General features: G+C 31.2%; 1 protein-coding gene across 4 annotated transcripts in view; it reads right to left on the bottom strand.

The window, feature by feature from the left end:
* LOC146526897 (frequenin-2) overlaps nt 1–20,144 on the bottom strand; it is a 147,745-nt gene that overhangs the window by 84,559 nt on the left and 43,042 nt on the right. For 2 of the 4 annotated variants that reach the window (XM_085206499.1, XM_085206500.1), the window contains exon 1: nt 4,322–4,518. The exons of the other annotated variants lie outside the window; for them this stretch is intronic. The gene's annotated coding sequence lies outside the window, so the exon portion shown is untranslated. Of the gene's footprint in view, nt 1–4,321; nt 4,519–20,144 lie in introns of those variants that run through there. 4 annotated transcript variants of the gene reach the window in all.

Below are 20,144 nucleotides of genomic sequence, written 5' to 3'. Positions count from 1 at the left end.
TATTATTTTTGTTTAGATATCTTATTATACTATAAGTATTAATTAACGTGAAAGTAAAGTTTTATATTACCTAATTGTATCTACAGTAGCTCATTGCAAAATTCTGTCAAGAAACCAGATAGTGGGTTCAAAGGGACTCGGAATATTTAGTTTTATAATATAGATGTATAGGGCTAGAAATAAGTATGTAAAGTTTCTCCAACGAAAAATGTGGCTTCGTAAAGAAGTAAAAATATACTATATATATACTATATACAGGACAGTCCCAGGAGAAAAGTCCAAAGAAGTAATCCAGCAAGTGTCGTACCATTTCGGAATCCAGATTAAATGCGCCAACTTTTAAGGTTACTTGCAAAAACAGTGTAGTACATTTTTTTTATAGTACAGTCGGTTAAAGTTGGGTGTACTAAATATTTTGAATTTAATGTTTGGCAAAAACACCACATTTTATTGAAAACTGATGCAGGTATGATTAAATCTTAAACTGTAACTCACAGAAGGGTTACTCATGATTACATTACAGAAAAAAAAATGAAGAAAGAGTAATATTTGTAGTCTTAGGACTTGAAAAATCATCACAGGGTGTCGGTTTTTCCGATATTTTTTAAAATCAATATAATATGAAAAATACATGACAAAGATTTTTTTTTATATTTTTCTCATAACTGTCATGACTTGGTCTATCACCTGGTTTCGTTTTATCGTTGACTCCTGGGACATCCTGTATATACTATATATATAAATATATATATACTATCTTCTTCTCGATCTTTGAAATAGTTTTACAATCGAGTCACACATAAGGGAATCGTAAATTGGCAAAGCCTCGATTAACAGTCGGGCTTCGTTTAAATTTTACAGGGCACGTAGGGCGCCGGGGACGAATGGGCTTTGAATTTTCAGTTTTGCAAAAAAATTATAATTTGTTTATATTACCTTTAATCCTAATAATATTTTGGTTCTTATTTTTTATTCGTCTATTTTTATTTATTATGTTAATGTCAAACGATATAGTGTCTGCTTGTTTGTTATCATGTCGTTCGTAGCACTTGCAAGGTTAAGACAAATCGATTGACATAAAAATCATTAAATTAAATCATTAACGTTCAATGGCAAGTTAAATAACTTTAGAAAACAGTACTTATAGAAAATGATAGTATTTAATTTTTATCGAGGCACGTGCCAACGTCTCCAGCCAAGTTAAAAAGCTGGACATGTATTTTACACGAACCATTTCAAGTAACTTTCGAATCAATTTCAATTAGTCTACATATATGAAATTTAGCACATTTGACAAAATCCGCTAGCGTGATGTATTTAAAATTTAAAAAAATACTCAAATTGTTATTAACATAATAACGAAAAATAAAATTAAATTAATATTGTGAATAAGTAGCGTAATTATTCGGAAATTACGTTGAAAATGTTCCATCGGCGATATATTAGTTAACTTCTCTTAATGAATTTTGTATGCAGTAATATGGTCAGTTTTAGAATGAAAATGTATAATTGTTGTGGTTATAGTTGCAAACTTTTTTTAAAAGCTTTATTTTAAATATCATAGGGTAAACAAAACATTTCTGAAAGCCTCCCAAATAAATTCATAAACATAAATTTTTCATAAATAATCTCTGAAATTTAGCTAAGCTTATCCTTTATTATTATTTATTTTCTGGAACTTAGCTTTTCTTGGAATAGAACCTAAACATATGGATAGTTACTTTAGATAGAAAATGTTTTCCTTTACTTAGTCTCAAAAAATAAAGGGCTAGGGCTAGGGGTCGGCTAAGAAAGCAACAAAATGAGTGGCTTATATATTATTTAGATTCCTTCATTATTATTATTAAAGTTATAAATCTTTCCCAATCACATTTATTCCTTTTTGTTCTGTTTTGATAAAAACCTCAAATTTCGGAATAAACGAGGCTCCGAATAATAACTAGAACAACACATGTAGTTACTCGTATTTCAAAACGCTGCCTAAATAATGGATGCAGAATATTAGTCTATAGTTAGTCAGCAGGAGCTGACTTGGGTTACGGCGATGAAGTAATTTTAGAAAATATAAAGAATTATAGCATACGTCCTATCCTACTAAAATAAAAATAATAGAAAGAAATAGTTTACAGTAATATAGATTATCAAGCTACAATTTATCTAAACAATGAATATAATTTGCTATTTTAAATATTACTATAAGTTAAAAAATAAAAGATATATCAACCGCCGAGTTTTAGAGATGTTGCGTGTTGAGTGGCGGAATCTAACGCCGCACTTTGCCTCGACACCAGAGCGAAGAAATGAACGTATAAATGTAAATAAATATTTCATTTCCTCGAGTGGGGATCGAACCCACAACCAGTTGATTTTACAGTGTAAGTTAAAGGGGGCGAAATCGCTTTTGGGTCTTTTTTAATTAAGGTCTTTTTCAATTTCTTATTGAGGTCTTTTAAGGTGTTAATTAACTTATTCAATTAAGATTTGGTACATATACAACTTAAATCGGTATTAACTTCCGCCTCGCAATCGTCCTTTCATATGAAATGTACTAATATTCAAAAACAAATAAAATATTAACATAATATTTGACTGGAACCAGACATTAAATAGAACAATTCAATAATCAAAAATATATACACCAAATACTCAAAATGAAATAAAAAAAATATATTAAAATAAATTACCGTAAAAGAAGTAATGTTAAAAATACTAATATTAATAAAAACAAACACAATACATTTAACTTAATGATAACGTTGACGTTGTGTGTATGTGTATAAACAAGAACGTGAGTGTGTGTGTGTGTTTCGTGATGTTTGCTATGTTCCATAATTACAACTAGGTAGATAATGAGTCCAAAATCTAGTTAAGTATAAAAGTAGAAAACGTGGATTCACCGCTTCAGCTTATTGCTGCATCATAGCCCAATAATACAAAATTTTTACATAAATTTTAATTAGTAGACAAATACACAGACACAATGAGAGACAGACAGACAAACAGACTACATACATACCGACAAAAAATCTGCTAAGTGTTTTTTCTTATCGCTTCTGTTATCAAAATTTTAATCGATTCAATTATTTATTTTTAATATATTTAATTTACAGAATTGACTTTTCTATCCTTTTCTTATATACACTTGGCCTTACATCTTATGTGGAGATACCAAAGTAACAAGTAGCTATATATATATATATATATATATATATATATGTAGCACATATATATATGTGTTACATATAGAAAAGCGAACAATAACATCTGCCGTTGTAATTTACTGAAGTCGGTGTGTCATACGTTCGCTTTAATTTCCGTACCAGTAATAAATTTATGAGGAACAAGCAGAATCTTACTTCCGTCCTCAATTGATATTACAATACAAAATATCTATATATAAAAATCTAATCAGTTTCACGCTATATTCTACACATAGCAGGGTAGGAGGGAACCTAGTGTCAAGACACTCCGTTCCCCAATTTCGTGATGATTGGCGGAGCTCAACGCCGCGCTTTTGCCTTAGTACCAGAGCGAAGTAATGAAATATTAATAAATAATAATTAATTTCCCCGAGTGGGAATCGAATCCACAACCGTCGCGTTACAGTCACACCTTTGCATCATCACGTATTTAATAACTATATATTTAATAACTATATAATAACTATATAATATAGTTATTATATATTTGAAAATCTTAAAATGTTTAGCTGAAATGATTGTACGTAGGTAATTCCGAGGCAATATTCTTCTTTTATTCTGTATTTCTACTATATTCCTTGTATATTTCAGTATAATAGTTAATTTCTTAGGTAGATTTTTTTTTATTTAAAACATTTTTGTTCAATATAATTTTATTTTATTTCTCGTTTAATTTATTCTCGAGAGAACTGTGACTATAAATAAAGTAAACGAAAAAGAAGTACTGTGTCGCTACCAAACTACCAGCGAAAATTTATACACAGTGAGTGCGGCACAATTAAATAAATGGCTTAGGAAATTGCACTACTTCGTTGTATTGTGTCTAAGACAAATGGATTTAGTTGATTATTAAATATGTATATCTAAAAAAAACTTTCAAATGAAAAACGTAAAGGAGATTTCAATAATATTAATATAATATAAAATATAGTAAATAATAATACCAACTGAAACAAAATTGGTTCACCCAGTGAAAGTTAAAAAAAAAATAAAGTAAATTTGATAACCTCCTTTTCTTATAGAAATCGGTTAAAAATATGTGAACGTCCCACAAAAGCCACTCAGAAATTTAAAAAAAGTATTAAAATAATCTTTCTCGAAGCACGTTATTATTTACTAACCTTTAAATGTACCTAAGCCTTTTTGTTGCGAAGAGTAATATTTCACTGTATACAACTATTTTTTTATTTTATAATAAATATTTACAACACACAAACTTATAATACTTTGACTAATTGTGGTTTATAATTCGTTAACACTAAGGTAGTATAAACTTCATTGACAAATGCAATGTAGGGTAGATATTAGAAACATTTGTACGCTGTTTACCGCGCAAAGTACCTACACATACTAACTATTTGGTTGGAGTATGGGATTTAGCTTCGAAGAGTTATATAATAATAATTCAGTTAAGTTAAATTTCAATTAAATTTTTGTTTGACAGTTACAGCCAACCTGCATAATTATCATATTTTAAAAATTTTAAAATTAAACAAGTAATAGCATATAACAAGTAATAGCTTAACATAAGCTTTTAATAACGTATAAATAAATTGGTACTTTAAATATAATATACTGCCATGTGAACGTTGAGGATTTCGGAAATATTAAAAGTTTCGCTATATAATCCATCAGCGGGATAAAGTAGTTTTTTATAAGCTTCGAAATCGGTATTAAACGATATGTAGAACGCGCGGTAGCGCGTGCCAAGTTTGGTAAAACAGAACTTAAATTAACAGAACTTAAATTAACGCATAAAAAAATAAAGCGCATTATCTCATACACATATAAATAACTTAATTTCGACAATAGGCCGAATTAGATATATATTAAAACCGGTCCAGCGAGTGCATCAGCCAGCCTACGGACTCGCCGACTATCAAACGCGCCCCCCGCTGTTGCCCTAGTACGACTGTAGGAGGGGGACGCGGGAGGTCTACTCGCGGCTACGTTACTGGTCGTTACTAACATCTAGTTTTTATTTATTAAAATTATCTTCATTGTCAGTTTTAGAACGATATTTTACCCAAAATATCGAATAGAATACATAGCATACAACTCGTTTGAATTTTAATCCTTTATTTGCCTCATCTTCCCTACGCAACATTTTGTAAATGCACATAAATAAATACTCATATAGTTCAAGCAGGCGAAGCAGCGCGGGATCCGCTAGTAGAATTATAAATTCAAATCTCAAAGCAAGGACAGATTTTATTTAGGTACAAAAATTGCTCCCAGAGCTCGCAGTAATATTTTGAAGATAAAAGTTTTAGTACAATTGTACAACTATATGCTACTAATTTTAGAACTTTACTTGCCTTTCCTTTCATAGAATATTAAAATACGCTCTCAAGAGTAACTGTTTTTATCATTGTCATTTCTCAAGTTTTCGTGTTTGCTAAAATATTAACAAAGATTTTGAGGTTTTGTATTGCCTTTAACTTAGTTTAATTTAATTTTTACACTTATTTTGTAGTAATATGCAATTAAAGGTGCATTATAATACAGATTTAAAAAAAAAAATGAAATAGATTGTACGTAAAATGATTAGAGAAGTGTTTAATATACATATTTTTTGTAATTTAACTCAAAATTAAAACTTACAAAAAATAAGTATTTTATTTAGAACATTACGAACGTCCTACTAACACTTAATAAAATTGAATACCTGCAAAGCACCTCAATGAATACCTTAAGATATTTAAATATAGAAGCAAAACATAGCTTCGAGCTTATTTAAGCACCGCTTAGACTGTTAGTCTGAGTAATGTGTTGAATAATCTTATCTACAACGAATGTCTGGTACGATAAAGTAGGCTTAGCTGACCGAACTTTATGGGGGTTCACGAAACAGCTTTGGAACGTATGAAAGTACAATACAAAGACATATCTTCAAGGAGACGACCCCGGGTGGCCCTCCGCTCATCGTTATATATCGAATTATTAATTTTTAAGGCATTTTTACACTTTTTCTAATATCAGCTTCACGCTGTATCACGTACATAGTGGTATGACATAACATGCACTAGGTTAACTTCTACCGTAATAATATATCTATATATATAAAAGGACTTGTCCTCACTGACTGAGGTAAGACGCACGCACAGCCGTAACCGCTGATGGTGGATACGTGAAATTTGGACAGATGTTTACTTTCGTAATCTGGACATCCACTAAGAAGGGATTTTGAAAAATTTTAATCCTAAAGGGGCGAAATAGGGGTTTAAAGTTTGTATGGAAAAAAATTTAAATCGGCACCGATTTTTATAAAATTAGAAATTTGGACTCTTAAAAATATTTCTTTGAACACATGTTGCATGGTTTATTAGAATTCACCCCGAAGCTGCGCGCGTCCGCTAGTCTATGTATAAGAAAGGAAGCGTAAAACTAAGCATATCATAAGAACAGAATGATTTATTAAAGTATTTTTTTTACGTAATAATCGTTAGAGACGATGAAACGCCACCGGCTAACATAAATTGCTTCTTTGATATTGTTTGCTAACAACAATTCTCGTTAAGTCCCCGTATTGTAGTATTGATTTCATTTTTAGAGTTCCGTACCTTAAAAGAAAAAAACGGAACCCTTATAGGATCACTTGCAGTGGTTGTGAATTCGTTCTCGGGTTATGCAGAAAATGGACCGTAATTGAAATATTTTGGGATTATATTTCATTTTGCTCGTATAAAATGTCATATTAGATAAATATAGTTAGTTCATATCTATATAATTGTAGGTAGGAGGTTGATACGTGCGTACGACAAACGTGGTGTCTGCTGCAGAAATCCCGATTCCATGCAAATTCCAGATAAAAAGCAGCTTACTACTATTGACTGATTAACAACCTCCTCTTTTTATTTTTTTGTGTTACCCTCAGACACAGCAGGGTAGGCAGAGGGAACCTAGTGTTAAGACACTCCATTTCTCATTTTCCGTCGAAATTTCCGGAAGAATTGCCTGTTGAGTGGTGGGACTCAACGCCACGTTTTGACTTTTCTAAATAAAAATAAGAAATAATTGTATTGTAATTTTATATTCAAATAAATTCATATATTACGAGCAGGTACATAGTAAATAAATAAGAATTAATTGGAAGTATTATTAAATTTAAAAATAATAATAACATATATTTAAAACACAAATAAAATAATATTATTACTTAACCGTCAATAACGGACACACGTAGTCATCATCCACACACACAAATTCACATACTTCTGAAATTAAACCCACACTCGACACTAACTTAACAGCATTTTATTTAAGTATATGTATTAATTTGATTTAATTATTTACTAAATTAACAAGGGTAGGGGGAGGGGGTAGTATTAACAGGAATATAGTGAATGCCTTTTTCCTGAGGGTCCCGGGACTGGGCATTTATTAAAACCGACTAAATAGTGAAAAAGTTGAGAAAGTAATAGTTATTAAATAATATCATTGCTTATATTTGTCTAAGACATTAATAAAATTAAAAATATAACATAATAATAATTATATGTTTATTTTTTATTAAAATTCCACTCACAACAATACAAATATCATATATATAATATATAAAAAACAAAACTAAAAACATAAGTGTCATAAACAATAATGCCGCTAAAATTCAAACGTAAATCCTGAATCGCGCTAACGAAATTTCCAAGTTCATTAAGTATATATAAAAGTGGGTCGACCGATGCGAGCAGGGAGTCCGGTGCTACACAGTAAGACAGTACTGGCGGAAGACTGTTCTAATCTCCCGCTACCCGCAACCGTCCGCGTTGTGCAACAGCTTCGTGGTTGCGGGTAAACTTGGTGGTGGGCACCACCTACTGATGTAGCAGCTTTGACTCCCTTTTTGCGTACAAACATATTATTATTTTTTAAAATAATATTCAAATTGATCTGAAAATTATTTAACCTCCTAAGTCCTGGCGTTCTTTAAAAAGAACTATTTGTCCGACATGTTTAAGTCCTGACATTTTTCTGTGTATTCTCGCACAGTGACCGCACGTACTCGGTCGTTCACTGTTCGTTCAATTGAGCGTATTTTAAAAAATGCGTAACTAGAAAGAGAATATTTTAGTACAGCTTTAAACAGGTTTTTATTTACGTATATAAATACAGAACAAAATACTACGGGACTGCTACGCAGACGTCTTGATCTGCTACGGCCCGGTCGCTACGAACAGCTACGACGTGCGCGGGCGGTCCGCTACGGGGGTTGGCGCGCCACGACGCGCGTAAGTCACGACGCGCGGTCAAGTTACGTAATTATTGTAAATCGGGTTTCTAATGAACTGAACAAATATAGGTATATGTATTTATTTTTACCAAACTTATCAATATAAAATAGTTTAAATAAGGATTTTTTTAATATGTATATCCTGGCGGGAAAGGGTTAGGATATTTTTTTATATTAGTTTATATAATAGAATAGTTATTTATATTACATTAGATTAGTAAGTAAATCAAAAGAGGGAAAGCACGACACGACGAGGACGGCACGACGCCAGGTGAAGTGTGGAGCGTGGTGTAGGTAATTAATAAACCAGTCGACGTTGAGCTGTCGTGCCTCATTGACGTGCCCCTATATACAAATTATCTTATCATCATATTCAATATGAATGTCTTATTAGATGACTGAAGAATATATATTTCAACAAGAACTATATGTTATATATAGAATATTGAACACTAGGTTCCCTCTAGGTGACAGATCACTCATAAACATCGATGCCGTTAATGTTCGAAGGCCAATCCTGAATCGCGCTATCGAAATTTTCTACTTCGCTTATTATATATAGAAGTGACCGACCAGTCAAGCAAAGCGGGGCAGCTTGTACAATAGAATATTATGTTATAGCGATGTGGAAGCTGTTGTAGGAAGCTGAGTCACTTTTAGTTTTTGAAAACAATATTTAAATTGAAAATTATATTATTAATAAATAAATTAACAAATAATAAATATAAAACAGTACTTAAACTTAACTTATTAGTGTAAAAAATGTAATAACTTTTTTGTTAGCTTCACGCTGTATCCCGCTTGCAGCAAGGTAGCCAGATGGAGGCTAGTGCTAAGACACTCCGCTCATTACTTTATGTTTTCACATTATTATATTGTCATTTTTTTAAACACATAACTTAAACTTGGTAGTTTCTTTTCCGTTGGGCGTCGTCGCTTCTGCAGGTTTTCTAAAAATATGTATGGAATATAGATACAATATCTTATGCTCCATCTGTTTTTAACCGACTTCTGTAAGAAAAGGAGGTTATCAATTCGACTGTAATTTTTTTTTTTTTTCTGTTTGTTACCTCATAACTTTTAACTAGGTGAACCGATTTTTAGTGTAAATGTCTGAGTGGACAGTATTTTGGGGTATTATTATATTTGGGGTATACTTTAATTAATTTAATTTTTCTTCGTCGTTTTTCAATCAATCTGTGTGACTGTAAACGCGAAAGGTAATGGGTTCGATTCCCACTTGGGGAAATAAAATATTTCATATTTTCTTCGCTCTGGTTCTCTTTTTTAATTTAATTTAATTGAGTCATAACTCCATTTAGCATCTATATCATTATATGTTAAATTAAGTTACTGACCTCAGATAACTATTGGTACTAAACAGGATTTTTGAACTAATCTTAATTGATTGCAAAACATGACGTTGAGTTCCGCTACTCAACACGCAATGTGTCCAGAGTTCAGCGGAATGTGGGGGACGCAAGGGGCTTTGTGGGAGCGGGGTCTCTTAACACTAGGTTCCCAGGTTTCCTCTACGTGCAATATAACGTGATGCTAAAAAAACTGTTATTAAAAAACATCGACATCGTTTCCTTCAGAGCACAGAATGTGATCACACAGCGCCTATATAATTTATACGAGCAATGTTATTATTTTATTTTCTATCCTACCTTCCGAATATTAAGTCTCGATACCTGCTTTTACTTTTAATAAATGCTTCTCATTGTAACAAGTGTACCGAGTGTAACGTATTTTCATTTGTCTCCTAAAATACTGCTAAAGTCCCATCAGCCTGTCTGTCCTACATTTCATCTACTCACGTGCTTACTATATTTCACTTCAAAAAAGGCCGATCCCCGAGCTTGGATCAATATACGAATATATTTACAATAAATATGGAATATCTAGGTCAGATTAGACTTAAATAGTAATTCTAAGTACCAACCACCTAGTTGGTATATATAGGGATGAGTCACTAAGATGAGCAAAGGAAACAAATTCATTGTTTTTATGTCTGTATCCAGAAAAGCGATATTTTTATACTTATCTATCTTTTATTATAAAGATTGCCTTGAAACAGCAAAGGAAAAACTTTATGATAAATCATTTTCATTGACATTTGGTTGGGGATAGCTGATCTACGTTCCTATAAAATTCCGGAGTAGTTTGTATGATAATACGAATGTTTTATTATTTTATTAGTTCAGCCGTAGAATATAAAGTAGATTTTCGACTTTCTGTTTTTACAACTAAGCAGAAGGAAATTTGATAAAAATAAAAGCCCTTTATAGGGTACAGGTCAAACCTATTGTTTTAATGTCAGAGGATGCATTTGTGCCTTGCTCTGTTTGAATTCATTATGAATCACCCCAACTTGATGTAATCGATTAAGAATGGAAAAAATAATACTAGGTAAGTCTTAAATAAGATAATATACTCTTTAATTATGTTTTTATTTATAGCTTCACCTAGCAGAGTGGGCAGAGGGAATCTAAGAACCTAGTGTCAAGACACTTCATTCTCATTAACACAATTCTGTTTCCTATTTTCTGCTGAAATTTGGAGACATTGCGTGTGGGGCGGAGGAACTCAACGCCACGACTAGCATAATTAATATATCAATCAAACAATTGAAGCTTTCAAAGGTTCACTAACCAGAATTTCATTCGTTACAATTAGGTCAGTTTAATCTATCACAGTAAAGTTGAGACTGTTAAAGCTTATCTTTCACGTAAACTCGTTACGTTTCTAAGGTCAAGGTGTGCTTCAAAGCGTTCTTTCTTACTTTGCCCCTTTCATTGTCAATTGGATGTAGTCCATTAATCACGTGATGTTTTTTTGCCATTTTTAACCCCTTTCTTTCCCTTGGTGATACTTCAACTGCCCTCCCTTCCATTCAAAATAGCAAAAAAAATATTTACGTTTATATTTCTATTTCTTCGCTCTGGTGTCGAGGCAAAGCGCGGCGTTGAGTTCTGCCATAAAGTGGGAAGTTATGACAGAAAGTGGGAAACGGAGTGTCTTAACACTAGGTTCCATCTGCCTACCCTGCTGTGTGCGGCATAAAGCGTGAAGTATGACATGGACACAAGGATTTCTCATAAATTATATTCTTTTGATTAAAATTTTCAAGGTTTAATAACTTTTTTATTTCTTTGTCTCGTTTTATTGATAGGGAAGCTAAAACTCTAGTTGTAGTAACTATACAATATATATAACCTCGAGATCAGTTCTATTGCCATATTGAGGATGTCTCTCAACATAGTTGAAGATTTAGTAAAAAGGTTTACAGCAACTATAAATCTTGGATTTCTAAAGCGTCGTTTATTGGCAATAACCTCTCGAAATATTACTTTCTTAAAAATTATGGCTGGGAAATGTAATATGTAAATAAGAGCTTTGGAAATAATTAAACATGCTTGACGATTTTGTTTGGTTAACTTCGTTAAATATAACGTTATAAATTAATAAAATGTGTTTTTATTATAAAAACAAAATTTTCTAGTCAGCTTTCTAAATTATAGGGCCCCAGGTAACTATTATGTGATTATTTAGTAGATTCTAAGTTATAATATATAAAGTTTGTAATTCACAAAGTCCTTCGTGATGTGCAGGCAAGGATTATGGGTAACAACAAACTTTCGTGAATTAGAAGACCCGTTAAGGTAAATTTTCACAACGCACACATAATATTATGTAACAATATGAAACTATTCCCTGGTGGTACAGTGGTATTGTAAACGCGACGGTTACGGGGTAAATTCCGATTCGGGGGAATGAATTACTATTTATTAATATTTTTATTTTTCACTCTGGTTTCAAGGCAAATGGCAGCGTTGAGTTACGAGATACGACAATGATTAAAAAAATTGTGGAAAATGGGGTACGGAGTGTTTAAGCACTAGGTTCGATCTGTCTTTATGCGAAAGCTGAAAATAAAATTATTCTTAGGAATAATATTTAAATTCAATATACGTTTTTCTAAGCTTTAATTATCTATATCTATCTACATATACTTATAATAAAATCGTAAGAGGGTCGGTGTCTGTACTTGGAAGTATTTAAAAAAAACGTTATTCGGAACCTTTATTAACCTACCTATATATATAGACTAGCGGACCCAGACGCGGCTTCGCTCGCTAGAATTATACGAATAATTATTAAATATATTTATCAAATTATTTTCAGTTTTCAATAGTATTAGTAAGAAACTATAAGTCTAATTAATTAAAATAAGCTAAAAAGAACAAGACGTATTATTAGAAAAAATATCTAAGTAATTGAAATGAACAAACAAAATAAGTAAATGTAATTAAAGGAAATTCTGAATATTAGAAAAGGTACCTAACTAATTAAAATGAACAAAAATAATAAGTATAAGTAACCAAAGAAAAATATTAATAAAAAAAACTAAACAAAATCAGCGACTTTCTCGATAGTATCAGTATAACATAAATATTTAATGGTATTGCAGTGAGGCCTCCTTTTAATACCTTGATATATTTATTTTAGATTGATAGTATTGAAAAAGCCGCTGGCTTAGTTTAAATTTTTATTAATATTTTTCTTAAAAAAAATTAAATAATGTCAAAAGTAAAGTGAAACATACACAACATAGAATCAGTACTTCAATCAACATTAAAAGTGTAATGTGTAAACTAAAAAGTGCACTAAAAACTTTTTGCCAAAAAAACATTTAAAAAATGTGTAAAATTAAAAACGTTTGAAATTGCAATCCGAAAAGTGCCAAATAATTATATTTTCGATTTAAAACTCATCGATCTATTTATTGAGCAGCGCCATCTATTGTAACCCATTAAAACTTCTTAGTTAGATCTTTGGTCGATAAGCATTCGGAAACAAGGCAATCCAATCGACTATATACAAGCAAGTAATACTCCTTTTTTTGTAATAGAGGGTGCAAAGAGTTTCGTAAGCCGATAATGGAGGAAATAAAAAATATGTTAATTAATACTGTAGGATGTGAAAAATGATTATTTTGTGTTTCATTAAAAAATATTTTCATATATTATTAAAAAAATCTATATTTACATTAGATTTCGAGATTTTTGGGTTAATATTTATTTTTTTATTTTTCTTAAGTATTTAAATACGCACAAATAAGTAAGTATAACCTTACCTTCCTACATTGTTAGTGGAATATACGGGGCTGATGGACGTGCATATCGGTCACTTACGAAAATCTCAAAAGGAGAATGAAACGCGCGTTTTGATTGAATATCTTTATTTTTCATTTATTTATAAATTCAACTTGAACAAAACGACAAGTAAAATAGCATGTTTAATATTGTATATATGATCCACTTTTATTCCAGTTATATTTATTTATATTTTTTTTAGGGAAACACACAGAATACAAAATACACAAACATTACAAATTTAAAAGGTGACACACAATCCAATTAAATTTCCACATAAAAATTATAGATACAAACAGTAAACACAAGATAAAATATAATACTAAATTACAAGTTACATTAGGAGAAAAAAAATTCAATTTATTAAATTTAGTTATAATGAAAAACAAAATGATATAAATGAAAAATACAATAAATTACTTTTGAAAACAACTCTCCCCGCAACAGTGTATATAGTGACAGATACTGCAATGTTAATTGTAGTTTTAATTAGTTTCATTGTAGGATCTGCCAGAAACTTCATTAGAAGTCATTATAATTGTCAGTCAATTCTGTGTATTAAATGAATAATCATGTAGTTCAAGCGGGCGAAGCCGCGGGCAGGTCGCTGGTACGTATATAAAAATTTTAAAAAATGCGAATACCCATAAACCCACCACAATTTGAATTTGGGATCTTTCCGTTATTATTTTTCCTGGGTATTTATTTTTGATTTTTTTTATAAATATTTTTTTTACAAACCTGTTAACAAAAATTGTGCTATTTCGAAATATGATATCTAACATTAGAACATCAAAATATGTCATAATATGGCGGCTTCTATACCACCTTAATTTGTCGTTTGCTTATTAATATAATTAACCGCTTGTAACTATTTGTAGACGTTCCACAAGATTCTCAAAGTTTAATGAAAGCCGCAGTCGTCTTTCGGAATTCAATTTCTGTATGGTTATTCGAAAAATATTCTAGAAATGTTTTAAGAAAGTGCATGAATAAAACATCTAGTTAGATTCACGTTCGGGGTGTTATCTTCTCTTCTTTTTTAAGCCGTACGTGCAGGGGTCCAAGTATATCTTAGATTGCTATTTTTCAACGTGTGATAGTAAGGATGAAAATATGAAAATAGCCTTTGCCGCCTATATATAAATACGTATAGGTATATAACAAATATATGTATATAGGTGTATACTATGTAGGCACTCTTGTGTGACTAAAATAGTTTTACATAATATCTACTAAAATTGCTATAAAATATGGTAAATATACTTGCAATTAAAAATATATATAAAGACCTCAATAAATAAACATAATGTATATATGCACAGAAGCACAAGCTTGCCCTAATATTAAATATTTTATTTCCTCGAGTGTGAATCGAGCCTACAACCGTCACTTAGTCTCCCATTGGTGCCTATGCGCCAGTGGAGAACAAGTGTTTTACTATACTATGCTAACTATGTTTCATTTATTAGCCACTTTCATTTACTTTAGTTTGTCGTGTACGTAATCTTCTCATCGGACTTAAGAGGAAGGAAGGGTCGAAATCAATCAACAAGGCCTTTGTATACAATAATAAATTGACTTTCGGGCTTACTTTACATATTAACTATTGGAATGTTAAATATACTACTTAAATATACTAATATACTACTACTAAATCTATAAATTTACACCTCTCCTTTATTTATATCATAGATTTAATACCTGTAGGTCCACGGAAAACATCCTATATATTTCGATTACGCTGCGTTTTTTATACAAAATGAAGTAAAAATTATTCGTATATGCTCGTTTCTATTGATATCATTGAGCTAGAAGCTTAAATTTTTCTAGGTGACCCGAATATTTGATATTAATTACAGCTTTATACCTTCACGCGATCAAAATAAATGGAGATAAATGGTCCTGACAGACAGATGTATAAGAAAGGGTTCCGTTTTTTCCTATTGAGTTAGGGGGGGACCCTTGCCTGAATACAAAGAATTTAAAATAAAATAACACTTGGTAAAATCATCGTATACTTAGAAGCTCCAATTCATTCTGTAATGCTTCATTTTCTACATGTTTTTGCAGTTAAATTCCGCAGCTGTGGTCTGGTCTGTGGTGTTAAACTAAAATAATATATCTACAAGAATTTGGATTTACAGCTATTCTGTTTAGCTTGAAAGATTTCAATGAAATTCATTTAAATTAAATTTTCATATGAATTTATTATGTAGAATCCTTTGTTGTGAATTGTGGATCTTTTAAAGTTTTCTGAGAAATGTTAACAAAGCGAGTTAATGAAAAAAAGTTAAAAAAAAGGATCGTTTATGTGAAATATGTATTTGAACTCAGAAAATATAAAAGGAACAAAAAATAATGGCGTAAAATAAGGCGTACGCGCAGAGCTCGCCGCGTGACCAGTGCAACAAAAATTAGGTCAAAAGTTCAAGCGCGACCAAATTTAAATAAAATTTAGTTAATAGTTAACCACAACACAGTCACACCCTTGTGCCTCTGTGAATAAGTAGTTTTAAAAAATCTTTTTTCTGTTATTATATATATCATTTAATAAGAATAATCCGCTGGAGCGTACTAGTGAACCGTAAAAAAGATTAAACGTTACGTAACATAAAGGGTTTTTATTAACATTATGGTTTTTGTAGAAACATAAAACGTAAAAGCAGGCATTATCCTTTGTTCCCTCTATTTTATTAGACCACCGTGGAGCAGGGGTTCAAGTGTGCGATTGTAACAGCGACGGTTGTCTGTTCGATACCCATTCGGGGTAAGAAATATTTAATAATTTCATTATCTCGCCTTGGTAACTGGCTACCCTTCTAGATACAGCGTGGAGCTTAATAAACAAACAAGCATTATCCATAGTTATGTAAATTTTTTATTGAATTAAATTATTTGTTCGCGTGATGATCCTATTTTTTAATTTTAGTTACGTGTTTGCCAAGCTTGGCTAGTATAACCTATTTAGTATTTAATATTCATTTTGTTTGTTACCTGTATATGTTTTACTTTATAAATTTAGCTAATAGGTTATAAATATATTTATATTTATTATATTTTATTTGCAAGTATTTTATACATGCGGCACATCGTCTACCTGTAAACGCTACGATGACGACGACACCATGTATTGTTGAACTCACTTAAGACAAAAATGTAGTGAAATACAAGTATTTTTTTTTCTTTTTAACTTTTTTTTGACTTTCAAAAGAAGGAGGAGATTCTCAATTAATTATTTTCGACTCATTTATTCGATAAATTATTTTGGATTCGATTTCGATATTCGATTATTCGATTCGATTTGCGTATTTTTTGTAATATGCAATCATTACAGTTATTTTACAAAGAATATTGTATATCTTTACCCAAATTAATAATTTAATATTTAAGGTTGTTTCTGAACGAGTAAATTAACACATTTGACTGTCAGTTAATTCTGTATATTAAATGAATAATCATGTATTTCAAGCGGGCGAAGCCGCGGGTGGGCCGCTAGAGTAACTATATAACTAAACAACATTTTACTCGATTACAATAGCAGGTCAAATCTTGACAATGACCTATTTCCTTTGTGAATCCAAAGACTTCTTGTTAGTTCTAAAGTCTGACATTTTTCGAGGGATGTTTATTTGGAACTTTATTAAGTCTTTACCGGCCGGTCTAGGCCGTCGCGACGTGGCGCAGAGGTTCAAGGGTGTGAATGTAATGCGACGGTCGTAGGTTGGATTTCCATTTGAGATAATAAATTATTATTTATTAATATTTTAATTTCTTCGCTCTGGTATCATAGCAAAATCCCGGCATTGAGTACCACCACTCAACACGCAATGCCTCGGGAAATTCGACAGAAACTGGGAAACGGAGAATCTTAACACTAGGATTCCTCTGCCTGCACTGTTGTGTGCGGGATACGGCGTGAAGCTGACTTAATTTTATTTCATTAAGTCTCCGAATTGAACAAGTACGCTAACTTTGATTTTCTGTTTAGGAGAATTCTAGATTATTATAAGCAACTTTTCTGAGCATAATCTAACTTTTACAATTTAAAAGTCTTTTACTTTGTACAGTATTTGAAAAAGGTAGCAGAGCTTTTAGCTTAAGTTAATATATATTTAAAATAGCGAATAATATTTAATGTTCCTTCTTGTTGTATTAATCTAAGTACTAATCTAACCTTAATATTTTTTCATCAATTTCACGCAACGCAACACTTTCTACGAAAATGTATCTTTCTTTACAGTAAATTGCAACCCCTTACTTTAAGCTTACACAAAACGAGTATAGGGGAATTGTGCTTAAGATGACATACTTTTTGTTTGAATACAAATATTTCAAATAAATAAAGTCATCTAAGAACAGCATATTGCGTATACTATTGTATATTTCATAATCAACGAAATTATTTTAGTTTCAGAACAATCATCTTTCAAACATCATAAAAACAAACAAAAATCGCACTTAGGGCGACCAGTGTAAGACGACATATCTACAGGGTAAAATGACATACTTAGTATGTGGCATAAAAATATCATCATTATTTGTCGAGCATAGTTCACAAATAAATTATTTCTTCTTTGCTGGGGGGCTTTTAAACAGTATCAAGGTCAGATTCATACATGTTGCAAATTTTATGAGGTTGAATTCCGTTATCAGTCACATCCTTTTCTAAAAGGGAAATAAGCTTCGTCACTTGCGGCTATTGAATGCCCTTGCTCTAGCAGCCTTATCCATGTCTTCTTGTGACCAATATATATTCGTTTGTAATTACCAAACATTTTGTAGGTAAAGCAAAAAAAATACATCGATTCTATTTATAAGGGTAAGATAGTATGTCATCTTATACTCACGTTTTGTATGTCATCTTACCCAATAGATATATGAATTTAATTTTAACCGTTGTGACAAAAGTTTATAGGTTAAGATGCGCTTTTAGCGTTAGTTGTGTCATATAATAATCGTATTATACATTTATAATTAGTTCAAATAGAAAATCTTTATCTTACATGTCTTTTCACCACCGAGCAAAAGCGAAAGAAAAATTTGTTGCAATTGAAAATAACGAAAACATGAATTACTTGCCCATCTGCATTTACTTTCAGCCATACTGAATTTAAGCACTAGCTGCATCTACAGACACTCCCTAAAACGTCACAAGATCGCACTTAGCGCTAATAGTTTCATCAATATTGGTAGTGTGTCATCTTATCATAGTATGCCATCTTGAGCACAATTCCCCTACCTACATATATAAATAAAAAGAATCTCCCAGCACTATCCGTATAGCAGGGGCCAATTAACTGTAGATTTACACTGCAAAAACTTGTATGGAGCCTTAAAGAATGACTAGGAGCCACTCTGGTATACATTTCACTATTTTGCTTCGTTATGTTTTTTTATGAGAAAAGTACTTTTTAAGCACTTTAATATTACTTTAAAAAAATACTGATATTTTATTATAACAAATTTTAGAAATAATAAAAACGAAATAAATATTAGTAGAAATACTTTTATTTAAGAATTAGACCCTCCTCATAATGCTTAGCCAGTTCACGAAAGGTCATTTAGTCGTCTGATACAATTCAGGCTTCGTAACAGCTAACAAAAACTGTAATCTATCAAAGTCACCATTTAAGGCGCAAAACGCACTGTATACTTTGCTATTGTTTTTTTATATATTCCTTTGTTTAAAAAGTATAGGAATTTCATTTTTTTCAGTATCACACTGTATTCCGATTATAGTAGGTAGGCAGAGAGAACCGTGTGTTAAAACACTTACTTTCACACTTTCCGCCATATTTTCGAAACATTGTATGTTGAGTGGCGTAACTCAATATCGCGCTTTTGCCTTGTTACCCCGTTCCTACCTTGAGTAAGAAAACATAGATAAAAATTTGCATAGTTTTCTGAATTGAATTGAATTATTATTACTGAATTATCATAACATTGAGGTCAAAATATGCCAAAAACTCTAATAGTAGGTGTTCCATTTTCTAAAATAAAATGTACAAAATTATAAAAGCTACTATAACCGCTATATAAAAGCCAGTTGGTGGCAAACTATTTCCAATCGTTTTAGAATGATGGACGAACAATTTAATATGTATTCGCTACGTACCGAAATAAAAAAATGAGAAGAAATATTTTATTATAAATTGGAGTTTTATTTATTGTTAGGGCACTTCGCTCTCCGCTTTTCACCAAATTCGAGACATTATATATTCGCATTATTGATTTGCAGGTGAACACCACTTGATGGCCTCAATTTTTAATATTTTTTAAGGAACATTTCCTAAGGCGGCATTTCATTGATTCCTATAATTTTAAAATCCCTAAATCTATCTAGATCCGGCTATATAACAAACTGATAAACGGACAAAACGACCAAGGCGACGACGGTGAGACAGACACACATTTAAAAATTTTGTGTTCTATTACTATTTTTATGTCATCTTAATTTCTTTATAATAAAAAATATTTAATGTTCGATTACTGTATTAGTACACTTTTTAGCTGCTTTATTATATAATAGATTTAAAAAAAATACTTTGTTAT

The sequence above is a fragment of the Heliconius melpomene genome, chromosome 21, assembly GCF_056956725.1.
Source record: "Heliconius melpomene rosina isolate 202511_hmr_F chromosome 21, ASM5695672v1, whole genome shotgun sequence".
Classification (NCBI taxonomy): Eukaryota; Metazoa; Arthropoda; class Insecta; order Lepidoptera; family Nymphalidae; genus Heliconius; species Heliconius melpomene.
This window is presented reverse-complemented; position numbering and strand designations above follow the sequence as displayed.